This window comes from Calonectris borealis, chromosome 3, assembly GCF_964195595.1.
Source record: "Calonectris borealis chromosome 3, bCalBor7.hap1.2, whole genome shotgun sequence".
Classification (NCBI taxonomy): Eukaryota; Metazoa; Chordata; class Aves; order Procellariiformes; family Procellariidae; genus Calonectris; species Calonectris borealis.
In genome coordinates, this window is record NC_134314.1 from 75,067,560 (window position 1) to 75,083,881 (window position 16,322).

Below are 16,322 nucleotides of genomic sequence, written 5' to 3' on the forward strand. Positions count from 1 at the left end.
CCGCCCCAGCGTCCCTGGGCTGGAAGAGGGACCCGGAGACCATCTGGTCCCAGCTTCTGCTGAAAGCTGGTGCTTACCCAGGGCCTCGTCAGGCCAAGCCTGGAGCGTCCCCTCCCCCAGGCTCTTGCTTTTAATGGAACCGAGTGGTGCACAATGATAGAAATGTTCCCATTATGAAGGTTTGTACAAACAGCAACTGCTGACAAGTCTCCTAATATTTACTAACTTTCAAACTTCCGATGATGCTCATATTGTCTTCACAAACACAATACAGAGTAACTTCTCCAATATAGTTGCAAGAACCTTTATCAATATTATGTTTGCTTGCCAGTGCCCTCTTAGTTACATGGCATAACAGCCTGATGGGGAGAATAAATCAGTGTTGACATCAGGTAATCTTTTTTTTTCCTCCTAACTGGAGCTAATAAACTGTTCTGCTTAAAGATCCGCTAAGAGAACCACCAAAATGAAGCCTAGGTATGCTCCTTGCCTGAAGAGGGCCTTTTAATACGACCCCTGTAATAAAGAACAAGGCTAGCAGAATTTGCTTTGCTCTGCTTCAAACTATAAGATCCCATGACTGATTTACATACGTGCAATGCTTACTGCAGTGGGGTTTTAGCTTCAGTTGTGGCCTCTCTCCAGGTCACGCAGCCCTACAAATTTTCAGTACATTTACCGGGATGCTGTAGATCAAAGTCTCGCAGTCAGAAAGCTCTTGAGCTAATGCCTTAGTTTGCTGCAGAGATTGCGACAAACACCTACAAGCAGCTGGTCAGACATGTCCCCCCGGGGAAGGACAGGCAAGCCCCACAGCCAAAAGCCTCCCTCGCATCCTCAGCGTGAATTCGGTTGAAATGCACGTACACGCTGCTGGGCCACAGACGCTAGTCGGCGCGGGCTAGGCATTTCAGCCATGAACACTGACTCAAAGACTCGCAGGACCGGCCACTTCTCCTTTTCATGGTAATCTGGTGCCCTGTGGTTTCGAGCGGGGAATTTCTGGGTCACGCGCTGGACAAACGGCCACGCAGCGTGCACGCAGCTGCTGCACAGCCCCCGCGCAAGGCGCCGGGGCACCCAGCCGACTCTGACCTACCGCACCTGCAACGCTGAGAGGACACGCGCTTGCACGGGCCGAGGGCTTTGGAAGCAGGGAACCCAGGCACCGTACAGTTACACGGGGACAGCAGGGTACGCTGGCTGTACCGTGTCTGGATCTGACAGCGGGCAGGTCTGGGCCAACTTCCATATTTCTGTGAAAAGTTCAGTGTAGCCTTCCGCACCACAGATCCCGATTCAGCAAAGCACTGAACTCATGCTGCAGGTAACGTGCATGTGTCCTAGTGACTTGAGTAGGATTTGAGTTTTAATTTCTGGCTTTGCTGAACTGGGCTCTGGAGCAAACTCAGTTTCATGTATCGTCTGGCAAACGATGGCATCAGAAGCATGGTGTGTCTGGCACCACCATAGTTCAGAAAATATGCTGGCTCATGTGATTTTAAAAGCAGTAATTTTATTTCTTAAAATAATAGGGTCTTCAAAGACATGAAAAAGAAAGTAAAAATTAGAATTTAAAGCCCCCAAATATGGAGAAGAGAATTAAATGATGTAACAAAGGAATCATTTCAGTTGCTAAGCACAGTATATTTTTTATACAAAAATTCTCATTAAGAGTGAATTAAAGAAAAAACTTTGGAAGGACAATGGCAACCGTGTTTTCTGTGAGGTCAGACTGCCGAGATGGGAACGAGAAGTCAGAGGAGATTATGACAGACACGGCTCTACCACGGAGTCCTGTGCTCTTTCTGTTCCAGTGATGACCACCACAGTGACTACCCTGAGCTGTCAGCCTTTGGTCCTTCTCTCGACTCCTGTTCATGCTTCCCTATTCATACATCACTCTGGTTGTGTCCCCATAATGATGGAGGTAGTCAGATGGACATCGAGATGGACAGTAAACTACTCACAAGAAAAATACATTTTAGAGGTATTACACATAAAGGATACTGCCAGAGGGGTTGTATCCTCACCTAGCTGGTAAATAATGCATGGCTTTCTGGAAAGGAAGGAGATCATAGAGAATGGGAGGCTTGAGAAACACGAGAGCCTCATCTGACAAACCCGCCATGGCTGACCAATGGAGCAGGCATCCTCGCTGCAATGACTCAGTAGTGGAGTTGGGCCAAACGGCGTCTTCACCACTTTTGTGGTCCATTCCCTTCCTGGGTTGTCTTTTCTCTTGTCTCTGGAGCTCTCTGTCTGGCTCCCTGGGAAAGAGCTCCTGCCACTCACTGGGTAAGAGCTCCTGCTTGCTGAGAGAGGGACATTCCTGCACAGAAGACCTCAGTTTTGCTCTCCTGTGTCCATACCTGGTACTTTCTCATTGTGTAATTTCTCTGGCCCACTCCTCTACCCTCCCTGGACACACGTTGCCGATGTTGCCCCTGCACTCCCACCGCTTCTCTGTCCCCAGCAGCCTGTTTCCAGCCACAGCTCCTGTGGCATCCAACTTTCAAAGGCTGATCCATTTCAGTGGTGGATTTCTTATTCTCGAAGTGAGATGAAGCCATTGGGAAAAAACGGCTTTTTAAATGAAAACATTTTAGTTAGCTTCAGGTTATGTGCTGGTTTTGGCTGGGATGGAGTTGATTTTCTTCCTATTAACTGGTGTAGTGCTGTGTTTTGGATGTAGTGTGAGAATAATGTTGATAACACGCTGATGTTTTGGTTGTTGCTAGGTATTGTTTACGCTAGTCAAGGACTTTTCATCTTCCCGTGCCCTGCCAGGTGCGCGGGGGGCTGGGAGGGAGCGTGGCCAGGACGGCTGGCCCAGCTGGCCAATGGGCTATTCCATACCATATGACGTCACGCTCAGCACATAAGGCTGGGCGAAGAAGAAGAAGTAGGGGGGACGTTTGGTGTGATGGCGTTTTCTTCCCAAGTCACCGTTACGCATGATGGAGCCCTGCTTTCCCGGAGATGGCTGAACACCTGCCTGCCAGTGGGAAGTAGTGACAGAACCCCTTGTTTTGCTTTGCTTGTGTGCGCGGCTTTTGCTTTGCCTGTTAAACTGTCTTTATCTCAGCCCACGAGTTTTCTCACTTTTACCCTTCTGATTCTCTTCCCCATCCCATTGTGGCAGGAGTGAGTGAGCGGCTGTGTGGTGCTCAGTGGCCGGCTGGGGTTAAACCACAACAGGTTATTAAACCATTTTTAACTTTCAGTGAAATTTAGATTTCTGAAAAAAAGTATTATTTTAGATGTGAAAGTTGGCATTTTTCATTTTAAAACTGTTGGAAAAAATGTTGGAAAATATTTCAACAAAGTCCCTTCTCCCTTTTAGTCAAAACTAGTTGCTAAACTGAAATGAGTTAGGTTCAGCCTCTCTCCAAACTGAATATGAAGGGCATTTATTATAAAAAACTGTCATATTTAATTGACTCAAGTGAAAGTCTGAATCAGCTAATACTACAGGAATTTTCATCTAACAATAACTATCCTCTCTTCTTTTGAGTTTCTCACAAGCACCAGTTAGGTGAAGGCCCAAACAACATGCCTTTAGCTTTGGAGCAAAAGATTTATATTCATCAAAAAATTATATATCTGTCCCTTTGCAGGTTCCAAGACATTTAATAATTCAAATTGAAAACTGCTGATCCACACCAACAAAAGACCCTTCCCATGTTGTCCAATACTCCTTTATAGAGGAAAAGTTTGTACTCCTATATCATACATTAAACATTAATCTGAAACCAGGGTTGACTGAAATTTTTCTGAACAGCATTTTTTTTTTTGTTAGAACAAACATTTTTCCACAGGAAGATACTGACTTTTAGAAAAAAGTAATGGAAAGAATTATTGGTTTAATATAATTCAGTGTGCTTAATTTTGACTTAATAGGTTATGAATAAGGTTGAAACTATTCCCAACAAAGGTCCTTACTTTATGAGATTAAATACTTCAAAAAGAGCTGTTGACACTTTCAAATAATATTTTCTTGAATTCTTACTTCATGGGAGACTTTGAAAATTTAACTTTTCCTTTCAATTCATGACAAAACGAAAAGTCCAAGTAGAAATTTTCCATAGAGGAGAAATCCTATATATTGACCAACTCTATTATAAGATCTTTAGCTGAACTATACGTACAGTCTGACCATGCAGCCACACATATTTTCATATTACTATAAGTTCTCATGTAGTTTTATTTCAGAATTTAAGAATGCATTAAAGTAGTCACTAGCTAATGCAGGTAGGAAAGAAAACTTTAAACATGTTAAGTAAATGTAGATTTGCAGTGTGATATCTCTGTAAACCTGCACAAAACATATACTTCTGCAAGGAGCTTGCAGTTCATCCCTACGAATTAGTAAAATGGAGATTGATAATAATTTAAATATATTACCTTTTCACTGATGCTAATTTGAGCGGAAACGCCAAGCTAATGTGTTTATCTGCCGGTAATGAATGGAATGACAAGCCGGGGATGAGCAATAGCTGGTGCCGCAGACTGCGGGGACGAGGATGTGGGCTGCCGTCTGACAAACTATCAGCTGCTCTTGATCGAGGTTAAGATACTGCTATATTGCTATCTCCCAGCTGCTCATCACATTTCCTCTCCAAATCCTCATCTCTGCCAGTTTACCAGCTCAACTGAAAGCTCTGGATTACAAAGGGCAACAAGTATTTTACACAGCAGTGGGTCTTAATTTGGACCACTGGACCGCTGTGCAGAAGAGGTTACTGACTGATGAGCCAAACAGGCAAGATAGCAGAAGCTGTCCCGCACAACAGATTTCTTTACAATGTATGTCCTTTCCCTTAGGGCCTGCACTGGATGTGTGCAATCCTTCATGTAATGTTTTAGTGAGAGCACTCAAATACTTTCTGGATTAATTCCAGAAAGACTTGCATTCCAGTAATTTTAGGGTGGCCTGTCTTGCAATCTTATTGTTAAATCTTTCAACACAATGATCAGCACAGCTTTCACTTTAAGGGACAATTTTAAATTTTACAGTGTGCAGGAAAACTAACGTGTACAGGATCGAAACAAACAAAAAAAAAGAAATAAGAGAAATCAAACATTTCTCTTCACTCATTCAAACATAGTGAAAAAACTTGTTCTTTGAGGCAAATTTACTTACAATAGACAGAGTCACTCTTCCCTGCCCCTCTCCAAATATACTGCCTGTTTCCATATTTCGTTAAAAATGCTAAAACATGAAACCTCAAACCCAAACCATTTTGATTCAAGATGGCACTATGTTCCCTGGAGTTACAGTTTGCTTACTTTGTGATCCAATTCTCCTCTATTTTCTGACAAGACAAGATTTTCTGGCTAAGCTGTATTTGTTGGGATTATGGAAGGTATCATGAAACCTGCAATATGGCCAGAGAATCCAGAATATAGGGTATTGGATCTACACCTTCCATTAAGAATCAGTATTATCAGTATTCCACCTTCTGACAGTATACCAAATAACAGAATGTAAAAATTATTTTGCCCATATTTTCCATGAAATAATTATTTTCTTTTGTGACCATTAAATTGCCCCAACAATAAAAACAAACCAACCAACTTTTTCCTTGCTACTGAGAGCTTACAATATTGGATTCTTCTCTAAAATACAATAAATGTATGTAATGATGTCAAATGTGCCTTGCAACAAGTCACAAACAAAGATTGACTGCAGCTGAAACAAACTCAGCATTTCACTTGAACACTTTTTTAACATGCATTAAAACACCTTTGAGGTCTTTGTTCACCCCTAGCGTTAAATCACATCAATCTCAGCAGTGCAGCCTCAGGAACGACACCAGAGAGATGACCTGCCCCAGGCCCTGCTGCAGCCCCCTCAGCCACCCAGCCCCCAGGTGAGGGCCAGGTGCCTGGGAGGGATCTCTGAGCACCGGGCAAACAACAGGCAAGGGGAGGGGAGGCAAGAAATGTTGTAGTAACACACCTGAGACAAGTTCACTGTATGATATCCCATGGCCAGCACTGCTAGAAGGATGTTGTGCCACAGAGGCTGCCTCCCCCGCCATCTTTTATCTAGCTATCCCCACTCTCAAAGTCCGACACCCACTACTTAATTTACCTTAGGCTGTCCTTTTCACAGGCAGGCACTAAAGCTTGATTCCTTTTACTTGCTCCACCTGAAAGGTCTGACTTCCAAAGCTACATCTGCCTCCACCTGAGGCCTGAGCTGGTGTACATCTAGATGCCTCCCTGTTCTTAAAACAAGATTTTGTGACCCTGCCTCAGGAATTCTTTACTTTTGTTTTTCCATCTTATTCTAACATTCACAGAAGAAACTGCAGACAAAAGAATAAGTGAAATGTTTTTCCTTGCAGTCCTTCGCTGCTTCTATTCTCTGGCAAGTCTGGAAAAATTAAAAATGTTTAAAAAGTGATATGAAAATTGAAAATGATCACTTAAAAACGAAGTGGAAATTGGGACTTTTTACAGTGAAATGGTCTTAGTATCTTTTTCTAAATAGTCTTCTGAATAAGAAACCACTTTATTATTAAAATTTAGCAAACTCTCCACTCATCTCTGCTTTTCTCAATTTGATTTTGATTCATTTAGTTCTAATTTTGATTATTTTGTGGGATGCACGGATCTCAAGTCTAGCCACCGGATCCTGCTGTTTAGTTAAATCTCTCCAATGACTGATACAGTCAGTTCCACAGAGTGGAAGATTTATGACCTTTGGATCTAACTGCATCATACCTTTTATTTTATATAGTTGCCCCAAGTTGCCAAGGATGAAACCCTGCCTATACTGAAAAATGGAGAAGGAGCGGAAGCAATGTTTAGGATCCAGATGTTCAGATTTGTTGGTGTCTCTTACAATTACATTTTTCTGCACTGCAAAGTTCACGACACTGCAGCCATTTGCAAGCCCGTAAGTGTTTGTGTGTGATGCGAGAATACAGATGAAGTTATGTTACTGCTGGGCCAACCAAAAAAGTTGAGAGCAGGTTCCTTACATGGGAGTTTCTGAATCTCAACTGCCGTCATTTAGCTGGTGCGTAGCCCTGAGCAAAGCATTCAACCATGGGGCTTTAGCATCCCCATTTACAGGAATAACAATTCTTACTGCAAGCCTGTGCAGTGACTCAGCAGAAATGAAACTGAGGAGCAATCAGAAAAGTTTTTTATCTTAGCCTTACATTTACAGCTAGATAGCAAACTATTTAACCATGATTAAAGAGGCAAAAGTCCCATCAAAATCAATTTTGCCTACATTATTTGGACTGATACTTCTAGAGCAGCCTGCCAGTGTTGTGCATAGAAAAAAAGATCTGTACTGATGGTAGTTTACAGCTTAAATTACACACTTGCAGTCCCGAAGGAAAACAAACAACAAGGAATTTATCCGTCTCTGATCAGACAATGTAATGTGGTACCAGAAAGCATGCGATATTACTTGTTCCTAGAGGAGTTATAACTAGGTGACATTTACAAGCATTCAGCTAATGAATTATGGGCTCTTGAAATAGAAGAGGAGTTTTCTAATCGGAACACTATAATATTCCATCCAGAAGAACAGATTCTTTTATGCTGTGGAATCCTATAGCATTATGATAATAGCAAGAAGATTTATTATTCAAAGCCCAGAGGGGAAATATTTTGTAGATCAGAAGAGAAAATATATCATATTCTCAGTGCTTATGAGATACTATGACACAAAATACAGTATCTATTTGATAGGTCTCAGGTGGTAGAGGTTTAGACATTAATGGCAGCTGCTCATGACAACAAGGTTTTATGAACTCGTTTGTTTCTTTAAAGATATATCTCAAATGCCACCATGCTGACATTAAGTAAGGGAAGAAATCAAAGCAGAAGGCAGTATGACATTTTGGAAATGGACTCAAAACCAGATGCTAGGTCTGAAAGTCACAAGACTGCAAATGCACCCAACAAACAAAATCTGACAAAAACAATACTAGGGTTTGCTTCCAGTTCCGGACAGAAATGTCATTTATTGCTTCAGACCTTGTTACGTAAGATGTCCACACAACAGCATGGACTTCCTTTAAAAAGACAAACCCAAAACCTTTAGCAACATGTGATCCTATTAAATCACTGCTTAGTTTATCTTGTGATTCAAAACCTCAGCAATCCAATCTCATCAGATTAATAAAATACTTTTGAAGGCCATAAATAATTTGCACCTGATTTATTTTATTTTCCTAATAGGACCTAGCCTAGCCTCATCTAGTGCTGGGGAAAAGACAGAGATTACAGCACCATAAAGAGCAGGGCATAGTCCATACTGACCATTGCTAATGTGAGAAACAAAGACACCTCAGGATGTATCTGCAGAGTTAGTCTTGATTTAATCATAGGGGGTTATCCAGTAGTGGTTGTCTTAAAGGGATTTGAATCTCCTTTTGTATGTATTAGTATAAATTATAGCTGTGTTGCATTTACTCATCCACATGAATAAAACTGATGGTAGAGGATAAGAAAGCCTTAAAAAATGCATGGCCAACCTTAGATCTTCTTCAAAATGTGCAGCCTAATAACATCAGCATCTATTCACTGTAGTTGACTCAATTTTCCCTTTGTGGAGTAAGGTAGATTTTTGCCATGCAGGTTTTTTAGGTTTGGAACAAAGTGACATTGAGTTCTTCTTAGTCTAACATACAGGCAGATGCCTTCCTCAGTCTTACCCAGTTGTTAGCGCTTACGATGTCTAAGGTCCATAAACTTGAGAGGATTCAGTCCCCCGCTTCCAGGCAAGAAATTGTCCTGCCATAACAAAATCTTATGGCTACAAATGAAGTCCCACCTATTGACTCCTTCTGCAGACCTCTTTCTTTGCTATTGCAGAATATCTTTAACTGGGACACTCCCAAACCTCCAGCACATGTGTTTATGAAGGAGAAGAGATAGCTACAGCCCTAGTAACTTCCCTGCACAGCTGTGACTGGAGGGAATTATGGGCTGAGAGCCTAATCAGTGAAGCAAGGTTTTATTTTCGTCTCTGCAGCTGACCTGGATGTTCAGTTCTGGGTATGTTGCAAGGGTGTGAAAGGGGTAGAATTTCTGAATCCTCATCTGTTTTATTATGGATGGTGAAAGTTCTTCTTTAATCCTCAATCTTGTTTTTGAAATTCACTCTTTTTGGAGAACTGGACCAGGACAATGCCACGCATATCAAGATCCTTCTCCGGATGACAGAGCACTTTGGGAATTCCCTTCCCCATTCCAACTAAGATGCTGAGAGATTCACTAGCATTGCTCAGTGGAGTTCCCCAGCATCATTCGCAAGAAACTTGATCACTATATATAGGGCTTGGAGAGAGGGAAGGCTTTGTCCTTGGAAAAAGGGAGTGTGCAGGATACCAGATTTGACCTGTAATTGCAGGCAGAAGCATTTAATATGAAGGAGTGGCCTATCTTCTCTTTGCAGAGAGTATTAGTTGAATTGAGCCTGCTTGGAAAGGAAGAGAGGAAACAGGGAAATTACTATAAAAGGCCAATTTTACAAATAAGCTAAAAATACACTGTTTCTGTACATCATTTTGCCCATATACTTCTAAATCTGAGCATTCATTGTAATATTACTCTCCTGGTTACACCCTCTTCATACTGGAATTGTTCTCTTCGGGATCACGTTGACAGTCTGGTGTCTTTCATTGCCATGACAAAACTGCTTCTGATTTACCTGCTTATGACACATCTCTCAGTTTTGTCATGAAGAGCCAACAGCGTACTAACCAGTCTTTGAAACAGCCACAGTAGTTGTCCTTGCATCTGCCAGTCACCAAAGCTTAATCCATAACTGAGAATTTCTGATGTATGTGGAAAGTTGCTCCATATGAGACAGTAAGCTCTGAAAAGAAAAGAATTATTTTTCTAAATAATATATAGAAATCCTATATAATCTATATAATATAGAAATATATTATAGAAATAAAGATATTGTGTATAAATATATAATATTCTATATAATATAGACAGAAATATAAGCCTAAATAAGCAAATATGGACATTTCCTCTTGTCATATCTGCAAATACTAGGGACCAAGAAACAGAAATCTTTCAAGCTCACAAAGTAAAAGGGTATGTTTCAAGCCTGAGCTCAATTCCTGAAGTATCTTCCAGTATGTCTTTCATCATCATAGTGTTTCATATTCTATTACATACAAGTAACCTTTCCCATTTTGGATGTGACCAGTATTGCTGGTAATAGCTCTGAAACATACATACAGTTGGGGGAGTCGTAAAAACCCCATGGTGTAAGAGTGAAATATCCAAGTTTAATCCCCGTTAACTTACTTTCATTGTTCTTGTGGCTGAGTGTATCCCTTGTGTGACTTTTTAGTGATTAGGAATTAATTCTCAGACAGACTGCTAGTACCTCTTTGTGAATGATATTCTTGCAAAAAAAAACCTTTTGCAAGAACTACATTGATTTGCAGTGGTAGAAAATGAACTCCGGTATAGCTATACCTGTGCAAGCTGCCCCAGGCTGTCTATAGTGCTGGGTCTTTGTCTGCAGGTTCAGGCCACTATTGACCTCAAACGACTTTGTACAAGCCCATCTACAAAAAGTTAGTGTTCCACTACGAGTCCTCTGAGTAGCAGATACTCCTGCTTTGGCAGCAGGACAAGCTGTGTCTTGTGTCTCTGGAGTACATGATGTATTGGTTTGTATATACAGGTGTCAGAGCCCTCTCTTGAAAGAAGATAGCTCCTATGCAGGGCCTCACAGAGCTGGCAGAGCTGTTCCTTCCTCTACTTGGTGAGCTTTTGTTTCTAAACAAGCAGTTTTGTGCATGAATTAATTGAGAATTTTTTTTAGAGAAGCATTTACAGGCCTGACAATTTGCAATTTCTTTTATCAGAATTTTATTAACTATGGCAGAACGACCAGAAATAAAAAAGACTCGACTCCATTCCCCACTCACATGGTCTCTTACGGTCCCATTAAGTGAAAGCTAACAGACAACAGGAAAGCAACTCCAAGTAAGTGATTCATAAAGTGGTTCATTTGAAACATAAAGTTTTACGTAGCCTGGTGCAAATTACCAGCATGTTTTTAAAGTAAAAAATGTGACACTGCTTTGAAGTTGGATTCTTATCACTGCTTGAGGAGATTAAAACTGAAATCTACTGTAATCCAAAAAACTTAAATGTACTTATGCACACATGTCACAAAGGAGCTTGATTTCCTCGCCAGTGTACGCTTTTGGATTAGCACATATGTGGACAACCCAACCAGATGTTCCTGTACGACTAGTGAATACACTGCTTCCTGATCAGTCCTAACGACTGGGAACTACCATGCCTTCCTGTCAGTAAGCTGTGATAAAAACTAAAGCTAGAAGTTTTGAGGCACGTGTAGTCGATAGTTTACTGGGGGACCAACCAGCTCTAACTGCATTCCAGTTAGTCCCGACGGCTCCTTCTCCCCTGTCATGATGCTGCCAACGCCAGAAATAAGCTAAGGGGTTGCACAGCAGGCAGTAGTGTGTATATAATATTTTGACCCTTGCTTCCCCTTGCAGCCCTCCATAGCACTCCCAAGTTCAATCACCTGATGTAGTTCTATCACTTGACCTTCAGCTCTTTTCCCCCTCAGATAAAACACTGAAGTGGCATTTATCACACTACCGATTCAGTTTCACAAGGGAAAAATGAAATGAAAAGCACCAGTGGCTGACTGAACCTTGCTAAGTCTTCTGAATCAATCACCTGAGTCAATGCTAGCTAACATTTTACTTTTAAAATACAATAGCTCTGAAATAGAATCTTTATTTCTAAAACAAATGATGTAGCTTGGAATCACTGAAAACAGAAAGATCTCACAGTATGGCAAGGCTGTCTAGTAAGAATATCCCCAACATACGGAATAAATAAAAGTATGAATAGATAAATTTGCTGAAGTGTAGCTATACAAGAACTTGTTAGTGCCAAAGAGAATGAAATCCAATAAAGGTGTTATATCATTGTTATTTTTATTTGTTTAATGTGGAACTCCATCTCCACTAAAAACCAATTTTGTGCTATTAAGCCCAGGAAGTACAATGATCCTCCTGAGCGCTGCAGCTTCCAAGCCAAACTTGCCTTGAGCTCAGAGAGGTCTCCTTGATGTTGCCATGTAAAACTCGGCCATTCACACTGCTCCTCGCAACTGTGGAGTCAGAGGGCCCAGCTCTTCCCTCTTTCCACTACCCCAAATCAGACACAGCTCCATCAGGTTCCCTGTGATTATGCTGTTATAAAACTTAGGCAACTTAAGGAAGAATTTAGTCCTAAAGCGCTGTCTAGCCTAGCTGCCACCCATAATGGAAGATGCAACACCATATGGTGGAGAGTCTTCCCTTCAGACTGGAGACTGATTCATCCTCTCAGCTGGATCATGGAGGATGAAGCCTCTGTGAAACAACAGGAGAGACCCACAGGGCTGAAAAGAGCCTCCTCCCCACAAAGGCAACCCCTGTGTTGAAGAGGCAGTATCATATCCCAGACAATCGTATTCTGCACGTTCATATGGCACTAAAGCGATCTGGGTATCTTTTATTTAGAAGACCACCACTGTCCCTTGCTTAGCTCCCTTAACAATCCCGCTCTATTCCTCCTGCCTGAATGACAATTGGAAGTAAAAGTGAAAAGTGAAGAGAATGTGGTAAGGCACAAAGAAATAATTTTTGCACCAATTCACACTCTGTCCTAGATTATTAACCGCTTCCTCAGAGTTTCAGGTGCAGGACCCCTTCTCCAAGTTAAACAAACTGGTACACATTGTTCCTGTACTGTCATTTTGCTTCAGAAATGTTCTTTTATAAATGCTTTTGAATTGGGGAAACCTGATCTATACTAAGATAATTTACTACCAGTTAGATCTCATTGGAAGAGCCTCCTCTGTAAACAAACACTGCCTATTGTTTTCCCTCCAGATAAAACCAAACTTCTGCCAGTTGAAAGCTTACTCCTTGGGGGAGCACTGATGGCAGTTTTAATCATAACTGGAATCTTTGGAGAACTTTAATTTCAACTAAGAAGCGCAACCTCTTCTACACCAGCGCAACTGACTATGACATGTTTTCACAACTCGGAAATAGCTTCATGATCTGCAGATTTATCTGTAATTTCTTAGAGCCTTTGCTCTAAATTATCACAAGAGATCAGAGGGTGCCATCTCTAATTAACCATTAAGTTCATGGTTTTCATTTTGAGATAGCTGAAGATGTCAGAGAACTAATGTTTCAATATTTTGTTTATTTTCAGTCCAGTGTAGTTTACTAAGAATAGCTGAAATATAAACACTGTAATTTATTACAGGTATATTGTGGTGTAGGTTTTCTACCTACGAAAAAGTACTCCAAACATAACCATCATCTGACAGTTTTCACTTTTGTCTTAAAAAAAAGGGGTGTTTTTGTGTGAAGTCAATGCTGAATGACTGCCGAAGTCCTGGGACAGTGATTCAAACCATTAACGGGATTATGTTTCCAAGATTATAATGACATATTGAAGTATTCATTAATACATCCACTCATGAGACTTGTACACAAGTTTCCATGCAATAGCACACTATTTTTTTCCACTCTAAGAGAGATCATTGATCCTTTCTATCTCGCTACTTCATAGGTCTGTGACCAACTGGGGAAACCAATTTGGCAGGATTAAAACTTTATTGACTTGAAAGTATTTATATCCCAGTACCTGGGTCAGAGCACCAAGAATTCCCACAAAACATACATGGCACCCACCCATCACAGCTTTCATGGCTGTAACTAGGTAGGTGGGCAATTATGCTGACATTGATACATCTGACCTAATGTTAGGCCAGATTTTCCTACCAAAAAAACCTTCTCTCGTTAAAGGTGGAATATGGCAAAACAACACCAAAACTCAAAATTCACATGAGCTCCTCTAGCAGCTTCTTTTATAATCTGTGTTCCAGATGTTCTAAAAGATCAAATGTTACTACTATCAAAAAGCTTTACAAAAGAGAATCTGATTACTATGCTACTTCAAGTCTCTAGGCTATTTACAGGCTTTTTTAAAGGCAGAGAGGTACCTTGTTAGAGAGGAGAGGCTTTGCTTGGAAAGATATAAACATAAAGGCATTAAAGTAAGTATCAGATCTCTTGATGGGCCTACGTTGAAAACACAAACCCAGGAGGTGCAAAAAACTTCTTTTGAGGTCTCTGTTGTTTGGAAACATCCTGCTCTTAAAGCTGTGCAGTGCAAATTGCATATGCGGCTTTGTGGGCAGATCTCAGCTGTTTATTTTTACACACTGCTAAATACGAACACTCACGCATTAGTAAATCTACTTGCAAATGCATTTTGGAAACACTTGTAATTTCTTTCCCTTCTATATCTCCATGTAGAAAGAATTTCCAGACACAAATACCTGCCAGTGAAAACCAACTGTGATTGTTAGAATTTGAAACTAGAAAACGTTTAAATAATTCACATCTATTAGAAAGTGACAGCAAAAAATTGTACCTTCTACACCCTTGGGAACAAATGTGTTTTATTTCACATACGGTTACCAGCTTACAGGAGATTGTCTGCACACCTCAGCAACTGCCTTGGCATTTGATATAGGCTTTGCTTCAGACGAGGGGAAAAACCTGAATTACACTGCCGCAAGAATCAATTTACAATTCACTATTCTGTGGACTTCAGTGACAGTGTCATGTACAGAACAATATTGGACCAGACACAGATACTCATTTTCCATTTATGAGTAACCAGAATGAAGTTTCATTCATTTTGGATTTAAGCCAGTAGAAAATAGCCTCTCCAGTTGTTCACCCACTGAATCCTCAAAGACCTTCTGGCTTGTAGGTCAATGGTACTAAGCCAAATTGTATGATTACAACTTGCCTGATTACCTTAAATAGCAGTTCATGAGAATGATAATGATTGTCAGGTGGGATAGAAGCGGGCTCTGGGACTGTGAGCAAGTATATGCACTAAAGCTTTAGAGAAGCAGCAGATTCTTCCCTGAATGACCAGAGGAGTCTCAGCTGAGGTATGAGAAAAGAAGTCTAAGCCACAGAAATTCATTCTCCTCACTCAAAAGAAGCAATTAAAATAAAAAGCCCCACTTCTGTCATAGAAGCCAGTCAGAGACAAAAGCACTGCAACACCCTATGTAATTAATACCTTTGCAGCAGGTTGATCTGTCAGCCACAGAGTATACTCTGCTGTGGTGAGAATAAGCAGCACAGCAAACTTCACCTGTCCCACAGAAGACATTTCCAATAGGAGGCAGTTGCGAAAACCAGTGACTGTCTACACAGATTCTGCCCAGCAATTTGTATAATTGCCTGCCAAGCAGATGAAATGATTTTGCTTGGCCTCTGTGAGTCATGGAGCCAATCCCTACCATCTTCTGGAGCTCACTTGGCTAGATGATTATGTCCTGATCCTATAATCAAACCTATGAAGGAAAGAAAGGGCCTGTCCTCAGGATCAAGGAAGATCAAGGCTGTAGTGTAAGGGTGGGGCAAATCTGAGAGTGCTTATTATAGGAAGAAGTTGGCAACGATGCCTCATATTAAGGTCATCTTATGCTGCATCTTACATACCTAACGTGAAAATGATGGCTTACATCTTTCTTTCATGTTCTCTTATTTTTAGAGTAAGAAAAGGTAAGAATCTTCTAGGACACTAAATGCCCAAACTTGCAACAGTCACAGGTTTTACTTACTCCTCACTGAACTTGGGTTAAGTGCTAAGAGATTTAGAGAATCTATTCAGCTTGCTCTTGAACATCTACAACCTCTCTCAAACAGAAATCTGCACAGATGGCAGGGAAATAAGGTCTTTGGGTGCAGACAAACAAAGTTTTCAACTGAAAGTTTAAAGAAAGAATACTATTTCTTGTGAATCTGTAACAAACTAATCTTCCCAATCTGTATCTCCTGTTGCCACAAAGTATGTTTACATTAGTATGTTCCTTCTGAAAAAAGGGTACGGTCTAAATAAAATTGCTTTTCTCTCAGGAACACAAGACACACTGTATCCCCTCAAAACACGACATGCATATCAGGAATAAGGACCCTCACAGCTGTAACACTCTGAATAATTCCTACCTAGCTACAGCCCCCTAAACAGTTGGCTTCCATAGTCTGAAGAGCAGAACCTGCAAAGGCAGGCTCAACACCCTGCACCTCTGGGAACAAGTTCAAGTTTCTGGGAAAAAAACCAACACATTTTACTCAGTGCTCTAAAAGCCTGCAGGGTGACCATAAGCCAAACACGCACCAAGAAAGGCGTTAGACAGGCATCGCCAATAACACCAAAAGGCGTATTTCTAACCGGCTGGCAGGAAA